This window comes from Hemitrygon akajei, chromosome 7 (genome assembly GCF_048418815.1).
Source record: "Hemitrygon akajei chromosome 7, sHemAka1.3, whole genome shotgun sequence".
NCBI classification, from domain to species: Eukaryota; Metazoa; Chordata; class Chondrichthyes; order Myliobatiformes; family Dasyatidae; genus Hemitrygon; species Hemitrygon akajei.
In genome coordinates this window covers 177566661-177579146 of record NC_133130.1, presented here as the reverse complement: position 1 = coordinate 177579146, position 12486 = coordinate 177566661, and the positions used below count along the sequence as shown (strand labels likewise).

The window sequence follows — 12486 nt, the reverse complement described above, 5'->3', positions numbered from 1 at the left end:
AGTTCAGATGTGCCATACAACTCTTGTACCCCCATTCAATTCTTGTAAAAATATGTTAATATAGAATTCATGCGTGAAAAAATTGCATCTGAGCTCGAGCGTGAAAAAATTGACACATGGAATGTAAAAGCTTGGCCACCCCTGCTTTAAATTATTTGGTGGTCCCTTGCCGACTGATGTTTCTATAAGGAAGACAACATTGGCGACCTACTTAGTTTAGTTGCTTACACAACAATGGTATCTGCAAGAGGCAAATGGGTCAAGGACTGTTGTAACTTTGGCAGCCACTAGGAAGAAAGTAACCAGTAGGCAGTAGGTGTTGCTGCAAGGGGTTGAGGAAGTCTGTCACAGTTTGGGTGGAACAAGACTGCCTTTTGATACACCGCTCTTAGAACCTGACTCAGCATATATAGCCTACATGCTGAGCATTCCTACTTATGTATAATTGGAATAGGTTAAGCTACAGCTCATGCTGGCTAATGAAGATGTTGTTGCTTCCTCCTCCAACACCAACTTTAAAGTTCAAAGTTCAAAGTAAATTTATTATCAAAGTACGTATACTGTATACAACCTTGAGATTCATCGTCTTGCAGGCAGCCACAAAACAAAGAAACACAATGGAATCCATGAAAAACCACACACAACAGAAAACGACAAACATCCAATGGACAAGAAAGTACAAATCATGTGAAATAATTTTTTTTAAAATAACCAAATAATACATGGGAAGAGAGCTGCAGATTCACTGAAAGTGAGTCCACCGGCTGTGGAGCCAGTTAAGCACAGAGGCAAGTGAAGCCAATACTACTTTTCCTCTATAACTTAAGCTGATAAGAAAACTGCCTGTAATCAGCAAGTAGAGTTTAGCATGGTTAAACAAGATTCAATATTCAAGACAGTTTAATATCATTTATAGTATACAAGTGTAAAAGAGAACAAAATAATTTTTACTCTGGATCTGATACAGCATATAAATAACACACTAAGATAAGCAACACAATTAGAAAAAAACACAATAAATATAAATACATAAGATAGCTTATACATATAGATTAATTGTATGTCCATAAAGAGATGCTAGGCACAGGAGTGTCTGTACATAAGGTGACATTGACAAGAAATGATAAAGTAGTGGTGGTGGGGGCTGTGGAGGGGTTGAGCAGCCTTACTGCTTGGGGAAAGTAATTGTTTTTGAGTCTGCTGTTCCTGGCATGGACACTCGAACTTGAGAAACAAAAACTGGAAGTTCTCATGGCAGTCCAACCAGAAAAATGCATTGAGTTCTGTGATGAGTTAAGTGCATCTTAAAGTACTCCCTCTTTGCCAGGCTAACAGAACAGGGTTGGATATTGACAGGGATTTAATATAATTTTGTGCTAAAATGTAATTTGGGCCTTGCTTGCGCTAAATGTCCATAAATTCATTAAGTTCAATTTTGGATGACTAAAAATAAACCTATTCTTAAAAATGACTAACAGCACTCTGCAATAATTTTAACCATGCACTTTGTTTGCATTGGCTATACAGGATTAAAAGTATATCCATGTGTCATGTCAAATGTTTCTGTTTTTATTCATATTGGAGTTATTTCAACTACTAGAACAATGTTTTATCTATATCATTGTTATCAGAAACTTCCACCATGTGTTACAGATAGGGCAGGAGAAAAACCTTTATACACAAGGTTTATAGTGGTGCCACGATCATCAACATGTATATGATTATAAACTGAACAATGTATCACAGATGATCACCAGCTTGTTTAGCCAAGGTTAATTGACATTCTGATCATTCTCTCCTTACCTCCAGTGAGTTGGTTCTTTTTATCAGACATCAAAAGCCTGTGTACTCTGAGCTCCTTAAGCACGGCACTGATCTATGGACGGAACATCTGCATGTGTACAGGAACTGAAGAGGGACAGGCAACTGAGCAGATGTCACAGGGAAAAGAGCTACCCTGGGAGTCAAATGGACGAGCATAAAACATACAGGCTTGACCTAGCTGAACATTAGACAATGGTGTACGAAAATTCATCCTTGCTGGATTTCACAATTGACTGCACAAACATAAATTTAGTTATCGGGGTTAATTGCATACTAGGCACCAAAAGCAAACCAGACAAAGTCTATTAAAAAAGAAATATAATTACAAGCAATTTGCATATGGTTAATGCTTGTGACCTGTTTCAACGGAAGGAAGTGATAATATACTAGTTTTATTTTGGACATAATCTAGAATTCAAAAATAAAACAAAAATAAACACTTGATTAGATAATCTGCCCACACATCAAACTGCTGGATGACCATAATTATGATGTATGAAATTGAAACAATGAAGAATAACATATAAAAATGATAGGAGTTATTTAATTCAATCAAGAAAGAATTTAGGGATATTAAAATCCCACTTTTCATGTTGCAGAGTAAAATGAATTTTGCTCCAATTCCCTTTTGTTATGTTTTGTAAGGAAAACTTTTTATTTTATGCTAGGCATGCACGTTTGACGTGATGGTGCAATGACATAAGCCATTTATGTACCTTTACATATAACCCACAATACTTTATGTAAACAACAAAGAATGTTTAATCAAACAATATATTTACAATATTACTCAAATATTTTTAAAATATTAAATACACAGCACTCCTCCCTGCTTAGTTATAAACTCAAACTCAATATAGAATTCACCTCAGCTACACACACACACACACACACACACACACACATTTCTCAAGAACTTAGATCTCATTTATCCTTTTCCACTTTCATAGCACTTATGTTATCCTCCTCTTTTGTTTCCTTTTTCTTCCTTCACGGTTGCACATCTTAATCTTGGGAAGGTGCATTTAGTTCACTAGAGTATTCTCTTGTTAATCCTTCTATTGGTCCCTTTACGATCTGATCTCTGCTCTTGGTTTTCTCATCCACAACATCATCTGATGAATCCTTTGTTTTCAGATCTCCATTGACTCCATTCTTTTCGGCCTTTCATTCATCCAACTGGGCTTTGGTTTTTGCATTAACTTTTACAAGCAGCTTTTTTGTCTCCCACTTGGAAGTTCATGCAATAGCTTGTGCACACAAAGCAGATTCTGATTATTTATACTCACAAAAGCTGAATGTTTACAACTTTCCTGAAGCTCCTTGAGCTCTCTTCCAGCTTAAAACCAAGCCACATTTCACAAGTAATTACCTGACTGACGTACTGGAAGTTTTCTCAGACATATTTCCAACAAAAACTGTTATCCTCAGACCACTGCTTTAATCTCTTTCACGAACTCCCTGAGAAGCATGGTCCTTCCGGCAATGATTCATGATGTATCATCCAGTATCTTTCTTAATTTGTTTTCAGTTGACTCTATTACAGGGAATGTGGCATGCAAATAGTGGATGGATCTTCAATCAGGTTGCTGTCTCAGCCAGTCATGACCCCACAATGCTGGCCCTCCTCTTTTTACCGCATACAAGCTCAATGTGACGTTGGTTGTGGTATTTCACTGTTACGAATGTCATTTACACAGGAGTTACCTCTTCTTCCATATAAGTTCTTAGTTGAACATCTGCAGGCTTTAGTTCAGTATCTTTGAAATGCCATTCAAATTCATTTTGTGGATTGACTGGAACAGCTGAGACAGTGTCCGCTACCATTTTAATTGAGTTGCTGTTCAATTTGCCATATTGCTTGGTTATTGTTAGTTTTCACATTGTACATTTCAAGACTAACCACTCATTAGATTTTTCATCAACAGCATTGCAGATTAGTGCTCTTTTTGAAACCGCAATTTGACTTTTTAGTTTTTTCTCTTCCCTGTCCATTCCATTTGTTTTGTCTGCCTGACGTTTTTTGTATGTGTTCTACTTTGTTGCATTTTCTGCAAGTTTCACCTTTAAACCTGCATTGGTTTAGTGTGAGCCTCTGCCACAACGGTAAGACAACTTGTTCAGCCAGGCACGCTTCTGTTTAGACAATGCAATTTTGTTCATGCTCACTTTCAATCCTGACTGCAACTCAATTGTGTCATTGTCTGCTGTTTCCATTGATACAGCAATTTCAACTGGTCCTTTAAATTTAATTTGTACTTCAGTTAGAAGCGTTTTTTTAATGCTTTCTTGTGAGATTCCACAATCTAAACAATCTCTTGATGCAACATCAAGCCCATATTTGAACTGTCAATGCTCAATGTCTTCAATTCAGCCATGTATGGTGAAATGGACTCCCCTTCCTTTTGATTCTATTTATGAAACTTAAAACAGAGCCTGAAGCCACATACTCAATATCTTAGGAACAGCATCTTCCCCTCTGCCATCAGATTTCTGAACAGACCATGAACCAACCCATGAACACAAGCTTACTAATTTTGCTATCTTTTTCTAATTTTTAATATATAATATTTTAATTTAATTTTTTTGTATTGCACTGTACTGCTGCTGTAAAACACCATTTTTAAACATATCTGAATGCTTTTCTAACACATTAAACAATTTTTACAAGAAGCTTCAGATGAGTTGGAAAAGCAACGACATTTTTAAGATTAAATTCTTCAAAACAGATGAAATTCTGAAAACACAGTCAAAAAGTTGCAACTGAATAGCCACTTTATTCAACATTTTTAAAGCCATTAATGGACAAACTTTGCCATTTTACAATACAATCATTGTTATTAAAGAGGTAGAGATGAGCACATTAGTGAGCCTATGGATAAGTCCCTTGGTCCTACGGGATGCATTCCAGGGTACTGAAAGAAATGGTGGAAGTTATAGTGGACTTATTTGTGATAATTTATCAAAATTCTCTGAACTCTGGGCAGGTCTTGGGAGATTGGAAGACAGTAATTGACATGTCACTCCAAAAAAAAGAAGGTAGGCAAAATGCAGGGAACTATAGGCCAGATATCTTAATGTCTCTTGTCAGGAAAATGCTTGAAGAAATAGTGAGGCATCTGAATAGAAATAGTTCCATCAGACAGACACAGCATGGATTCTTGAAGGGCAGATCCTGTTTGACAAACTTACTGGAGTTCTTTGAAGATATAATGAGCACAATGACTGGAAGGGAACAGCTGGATGTTGTATACTTGGACTTCTGGAAGGTGTTCAATAACGTGCCACATAAAAAACTTATCCCAGAAGACAAAGATGCCTCAAGTTGGGGAAAATACATTAGCATTGATTAAACAGTAGAAGGCAGAGAATTGGGATAAATGGATGATTCTCTGGTTAGCAGTAAATGGTGAGCAGAGCGTTGCAGGTGTCAGTGGTGGGCCTGAAACTGTTCATGACATATATAACAATTTGGACGAGGGAACTGGCTGTATCTAAGTTTGCCAATGACACTAAATTGAGTGGAAGAACCATTTGTGTAGAGGATGCAGAGAGTCTGCAGAGAACTATAGATGGGTTAAGTGAATGGGCAAGGGTCCGGTAGATGGAGTACAACACTGGCAAATGTGAGGTCATCATTTTAGAAGGATAAATAGAAGATTAGATTATTATTTAAACAGTGAAAAACTGAGGAACTTTGGGAGTGTTTGTGCATGAATTGCAAAGGGTTGGTTTGCAGGTGCAGCCATTTTCAGAAAAGCAAATTGAATGTTGGTCTTCATTGCTAGAGGGATTGAATTTAAGTGCAGGGTGGTTATGATGCAACTGTACAGGATACTGGTGAGGCTGCACCTTGAGTACTGCTTCAGTTCTGGTCTTGTTACTTGAGGAAAGATATGCTTACTTTGGAGGTGGTGAAGAAAAGGTTCACAAAGATGATTCCAGAGATAAGAGAATTCGTCCATGAGGGGGAAAAAAAAGTCACCTGGGACCATAGTTGCTGGAATTCAGAAGAAGAGAGGAGATCTTATTAAAACATATAAAATTGTCAAAAGGATTGATAAAATAGAGGCAGGAAAGTTGTTAAGTGAGATTAGAACTCGGGGACACAACCTCAATATACTTAGGACAGAGATGAGGAGAAACTGCCTTTCCCACAGAGTAGTGAATTTGTGTAATTCTCTACCCAGGGAAGCAATACAGACTACCTCAGTAAATATACTTAAGACACAGTTGGATAGATTTTTGCATAGAGGAGTAATTAAGAGTTATGGAGAAAAGACAGGTAGGTGGAACAGAGTCTATTGCATAATCAGCTGTGACCTGCTTGATTATAGCAGAGCAGGCTTGCTGGGCTAATAGCCTACTCCTGCTCTAATTCTTATGTTCTTGTGTCACATAAACAGGTATTAGGACATGGAAAAAAGGTCAATCAGAAATTTGTTTAAGGAGCATCTTAAAAGAGTTGCAAAGGTTTAGATACAGATTTCCTTTTGGGGGACTAAGGATAGGTTAGGGAAAGTTTGGAATTCACAAGAGGCAACAATTGATAGGATATTGGGTAATCCTTAGAGGTGGGAATGATTGGAAAGATAGGTACCAGTGAAGTTGTGGAGTTTTGTGGTGGTACAAAACTGAGAAGTCAGTGGCACCAGGGGAATAAGACAGCGAAAATTATGAGACATTCAGCAGAGTCTTGGATAAAGTAAATTTAAAATGTCAAGGGCTGGAGTTTAGCCAGGATAGCACTAGAAAAGCAAAGTCTGGAAGTAATAAAGTATGGATGAGGGTTTCAGCAGCAGGAGGGCTGAAGAAGAGTTAGGGATGGATGATATGAAGCAAGGTCTGCTTTAATCAAGCAAACTCCAATGTAATCAACAGAGATGAATTGTGGAAATCTAGCTGCTAATATATATTGTGTATTTAGTGATTGAGACCAAAGACAAATTTCTACCTCCAATCTATTTAAAACCTTGAGGCTGAAACTTAAGGAAAATGTCATATTTTGCAGCACCACAAAGCAAGCTGAAAGGCTGCCAAGCTTTCATAAGTCTGGGGGACAAAATAAATAGTTTGTAAAGGCAACAAAATATTGACATAGCTTAATAACATGTCTACTGCAGGTGCACCTAGGGAAAAGCAAACCCATATGTGGTGAACTACATATACCTGTCTGGATACGCCCCTCTGCTGACTGCTCCTGTGGCTCCTCCCACAGACCCCTGTATACAGGCAATTGGAGGCACTGCTCCTCTCTCAGTCTCCAGGATGTTGTGTGGTGGTCTCTTGCCGCTAATCGTGGTCTCTTGCAGCTAATAAAAGCCTATCGTTCGCTTCCCGTCTCCGAGAGTTATTGATGGTGCATCACCATATAAATTAATTTGAATAAGTTTCTGTTTTACTTCCATTAAACACAGGTACATAGTTACTTTACACCATTTTCAAAATAAACTGCCATAAGGCAATCTTTTGCAGTTTCTCAGTTGAGGCAAGGATTGTTTATATTAGTTTGGAGAAGAATATGTTTTAACAAAAACACTTGCACAAATTGTCAAACTTGCTAAATACTTGCCAAATTCAATTTCTAGATTCCAATGAAGAAGTAAAAATTCTGCTCATTTTTCTGATTCTACAGTGACCCAAACAGATGGAGGCTGCTGAAGAAAAGTCAATCTATATTTAAGATTTACTTTACAGTAGTGGCTACTCCTGACATCAAATCTGCTATGTGAAGTTGTGCGTTTTCCTCCCTACTGTTTACCTCTCCCTCCATTGTGGAGCTTAACCGCATGCAGATCAGCTCAATTTTCCAGTGTCCAAAGTAATTAGCTCACCTGAGTTGCCTCTCCACCATCGGGGACGTCTTCAAAAGACAATGCCTCAAGAAGGTGGCATCCATCATAGGGGACCCTCCACCATCTGGGACATGCCCTCTTCTTACTACTGTCATCAGGGTGGAGGTACAGGAGCCTGAAGACACACACTCAATGTTTTAGGAACAGCTCCAGAATCAGAATCAATCAGGTTTAATATCACCAGCATAGGTCATGAAATTTATTAACTCTGCAGCAGCAGTACAATGCAATACATAATAATAGAGAAAGAAAAAAACTGTGAATTACAGGTAAAAATATATAGTTCAATTAAACAAATAGTGCAAAAAAGAGAAATAAAATAGTAGTGAGGTAGTGTTCATGGGTTCAATGTCCATTCAGAAACTGGATGGCAGAGGGGCCCCTCTGCCATCCAGTTTCTGAATGGACATTGAACCCATGAACACTACCTCACTACTATTTTATTTCTCTTTTTTGCACTATTTGTTTAATTGAACTATATATTTTTATAAGAGAGATGGTAGCAGTGAGAAAGAGGGCATGTTCTGGCTGATGGAGGTCCTTAATGATGGACGCCTCCTTTTTGAGGTACCACTCCTTGAAGATGCCCTGGATACTACGGAAGCCAGTGACCATGATGGGAATGGACTAACTTTACAGCTCTCTGCAGCTTACTTCGATCCTGTGCAGTAAATCCCCATACCAGATGGTGATGCAGCCAGTTAGAATGCTCTCCACTGTACATCAGTAAAAATTTGCCAGTTTTGGTGACATACCAAATCTCCTCAAACTCCTAATGAAATATAGCCGCTGTCTTGCCTTCTCTCCACTTCTGATCCCTCAATGAGGACTCGTGCGTGTTCCTCTTGCCTTACATTTTCTGAAGTCCACAATCAGTTCTTTGGTCTTACTGATGTTGAGTGCAAGGTTGTTACTACAACACCACTCAACTAGCTGGTATATCTCACTCCTGTACGCCCTCTCATCATCATCTGAGATTCTGCCAACAATGGTTGTATCATCAGCAAATTTATAGGAGGCATTTCAGATGTGCCTAGCCACACAGTATTGAATGTAGAGAGAGTAAAGCAGTGGGCTAAGCACACATCCTTGAGGTGCACAGTGTTGATTGGCAGTGAGGTGGAGATGCTATTTCTAACCTGCACAGATTATGGCCTTCCAGTTAGGAAGCTGAGGATCCATTTGCAGACAGAGGTACGGAGGCCCAAGTTCTGGAGCTTTTCAATCAGAACTGTAGGAATGATGGTGTTAAACGCCGAGCTGCAGTCAGTAAACAGCATCCTGATAGGCATTTGTATTGTTCAGGTGATCCAAAGCAGTGTGGAGAGCCAATGAGCTCATGTCTGTCGTGGACCTATTGTAGCAATAGGCAAATTGCAAGGGTTCCATGTCCTTGCTGAGGCAGGAGTTGATTCTAGCCATAACTAACCCCTCAAAGCACTTCACCGCCATAGATGTGAGTGACAGTTGTTAACTCAGCTCATCCTGCTCTTCTTGGGCACTGGTATAATTGTTGCCCTTTCTCCACCATCAGATTTCTGAATGGTCCATGAACACTACCTCACTATTTTACTCTTTTTTTGCACTTTTTTATTCGTACATCCTTATTGTAACTTATAGCAATTTTTTGTCTTGCACTGTGCTGCTGCCACAAAACGACAAATTTCATGACATATATTAGTGATAATAAACCTGATTCTAATTATAAAAATAAGGCCAGAACAACAATTTCCAGTAGGCACTGGGCCTTCATCAGGCTACATGCAGGCCAGCTGCCCATTTTACCGCAGTTTATGACTCTATCTTAATTTCCTAACAAGTAAAAATGAGTTGATATTTTATTCATTTCATCACATGAAGCAATGTTATATCTGTTATTTCAAACAGCAACAAATTTTAAAAGCAATGCTCATATTGAAGTAACCTCTGCATGCTACCTTGGCTGAACAGAGGAGCACTTTCAATAATAGACTAAGACAACTGCGCTGCTCCAAAGAGCGCTATATGAGGCATTCTTACCCTCGGCCATTAGGCTCTATAAAGAGTTAACCTGTAGCCAGGGAAGTGATGACCCCCTCCTATTAGACTGTTATTAATCTCTGTTCACCAGAGCTCTGTTTAAGCTCTGTTTACCACACCCTGCTATCACAGACATGCTGTGCAATACTACCATCAATTCTTATCTGGACGGTGTGAATGTGCACCCATTACTATATAATATTACGACAATTCTTGCACTACCATCTTATCAGTATGAACTTGGAAATCTTGTAATATTTGACTTGTAAACCTTGTAGATCTCATTTTAAAGCAACTTTTTTTTATTCTCTCTTACTTCTTTTCTAGTATTTGTATATCTGTGCACGTGTGACAAGTAATTTCATTGTAATACTGCTGTGACACAGTAATTTCCTTTGGGATCAATAAAGTATCTATCTATCAAAGAAAGACCTTTTTTAAGTGGCCTTCATGAACACAAGATGTTTCCAAAGTGTTTTACAGACAATGGAAGATTTGTTAATATGTTAAAGTTCTGGAGAGTGCTGCAGAAAAGAAAAACCAAGGTGTATAAACACAAAATTAAAGACCAGTAATGGCATGTAGTTACATGGGGTGGTGAAGACAATGTTTGGCCTGAGTACCTTCATAAATCTGAGCACTGGCTATTGGAGTTGGGACATCATGTTACAATTGTACAGGCCGTTGTGGTGAGAATACACTTAGAGTATTGTCCTCAGTTCTAATCACCTAGCTATAAGAAGGATATCATTACATTGGAAAGGGTGTAGAAAAGACTTACAAAGATGTTGCTAGGACTGGAGGGCTTGAGTTACAAGAAGTGACTGGATAGGAGGGGGACTACTTTTCTTGGAAATAAGAGGCTGAGGGATAACCTTAGAGAAGGATGTACAATCATGAGAGGCACAGAAAAGATGAACGGTTACAGTCATCTTCTCATTGTTGGGGAGACCAAAACTAGAAGAATAAGTTTAAGGTGAGAATGGAAAGATTTAAAGGGGACCTGAGGAGAAACTTCTTCACACAGAGAGTGATTGGTACATGGAATGAGCTGCTTTTGAAAGCTATAGAGGTGGGTTCAACTGCATGGTTTAAAAGACTTTTAGAGATATACATGGATAGAAAAGACTTAGGGGGTATCATCTAAATGCAGGCAAATAAGACTAGCTCAGTTAATCAACTTGGTCAGCAAGGATACATTGGACCAAAGGGCCTATTTCCATGCCGTATAATTAATTACTGTCCAAGAGTTCCTTCAGGACTCATCTCCACAGGTAAGGAGTGGAACATGAGGGCAGATCTCAGTAGGCAGCTACTGTTCCCCATGGAAATCACCACCACATCTCTCCACCCAGACACAGTACTGTGGTCCACAGCCACCAAGACAGTCCTCCTTATTGAGTTAACCATCCCCTAGGAGGAAGTGTTGGAGTCTGCCCACAAGCAGATGAGGCTGAAGTACTCAGACCTGTCATCTGAGTGTAAGGAAGCTAGCTGGAGGACCATCATCTATCCTGTGGAGGTAAGATGCCAGGGTTTCGTCGGCACATCGATGACAAAGTTACTCCATGATATGGCAGTGACTGGAATGAGGTTCAGATGTCCCTGCTGCTACTCTGCTATCAGGAGATGTACCAGGGCTAAAGGAGCAAAACATCAATGAATGGTGGCCCCAGGCGGATGACCCTGAAGCTGACCCTGTTGGTCACTGTTGGAGGTGCAGCTGGCAGCAATGCCAAGAAGGAAACAACATCTTTCTGTAAATCTTACTGTAATGTAGTAAATGCAGCAGCTAGATTGCACACAACAAACTTCCACAAGCAACATGTTGCTAAACTACAGATAATTTGATTTATTTGACTGACTGAGAGATAAATATTGACTAGAATATTTTACTCTACCTTGGAAAGCAGTTTGAATTTACAATTTTCTGACTCAGAACTTCCCAGTGGACATTTCCTAACATTTAATATTGTAATATTAGGCATCATTAATTTGATTGGAGCTACAAATGTTAAACTGGCATTATGAGTTCTTATTATGAGAGGACAACGTTTCCTGGTATGGGGGTCTTTTTATTTCTAACAATCTATTCTGAAATGGAATATGACTCTAAAATCTGCAAATTCGGATTGATTTTTATGCAAAAGGACCAAGCACTTGATGTGCAGTCATTTTTCCAGTATCAGATACACACTTGTTGCAAATCTTCCTGTAGTGAAATACATTGGAGCTTCAGAGTGGAGCCTACAATTAGTGTTCACCAATTGGTATAAGACCAAGAGTACAGTATACATTTTGTTCCATTTATGTGGATGGAAAGATACATTCCATTGTGATTGGAAAAAATGATGAGGTTGCATCAGAACTAACCGCTCAAACATCTTCCAAACTGCACACAGCAAGCATAAACTAATGCAGAGCATTCAGTGGGTGTCTCAATAGTGGTACTGCCAGCAGTACTCGCTTATCATTTTTTTCGAACTATAGTAAGACAGGGTAAACAACAATGTCAGCAGCTGCCTTGCTTAGTGTCACCTATCTATGCATCTTGAGGAATAGATTTGCCCTAAATGAGGATAAAAATTATTTTTAAATATAGAAATTGAAGATAATACCATTTTTCTGTAAATTTACAGTAAAATTTTCATCATCCACTACCTTTGGAAAGCATCTGGTTAGGTATTAGCACTGGATGCAATGGATGTTTAGTATACCAAAAAGAAGGAAATCCTATTTCTAACAACAACAAATTGTGTTATGTAGCATCATTAATGTAGTATAAGAT

General features: G+C 38.7%; 1 protein-coding gene across 3 annotated transcripts in view; it reads right to left on the bottom strand.

Moving 5' to 3' along the window:
• Positions 1 to 12486, bottom strand: part of ak8 (adenylate kinase 8) — a 146020-nt gene that overhangs the window by 92978 nt on the left and 40556 nt on the right. Inside the window, exon 1 of one of the 3 annotated variants that reach the window (XM_073052697.1) lies at positions 7659 to 7783. The exons of the other annotated variants lie outside the window; for them this stretch is intronic. The gene's annotated coding sequence lies outside the window, so the exon portion shown is untranslated. Of the gene's footprint in view, positions 1 to 7658; positions 7784 to 12486 lie in introns of those variants that run through there. 3 annotated transcript variants of the gene reach the window in all.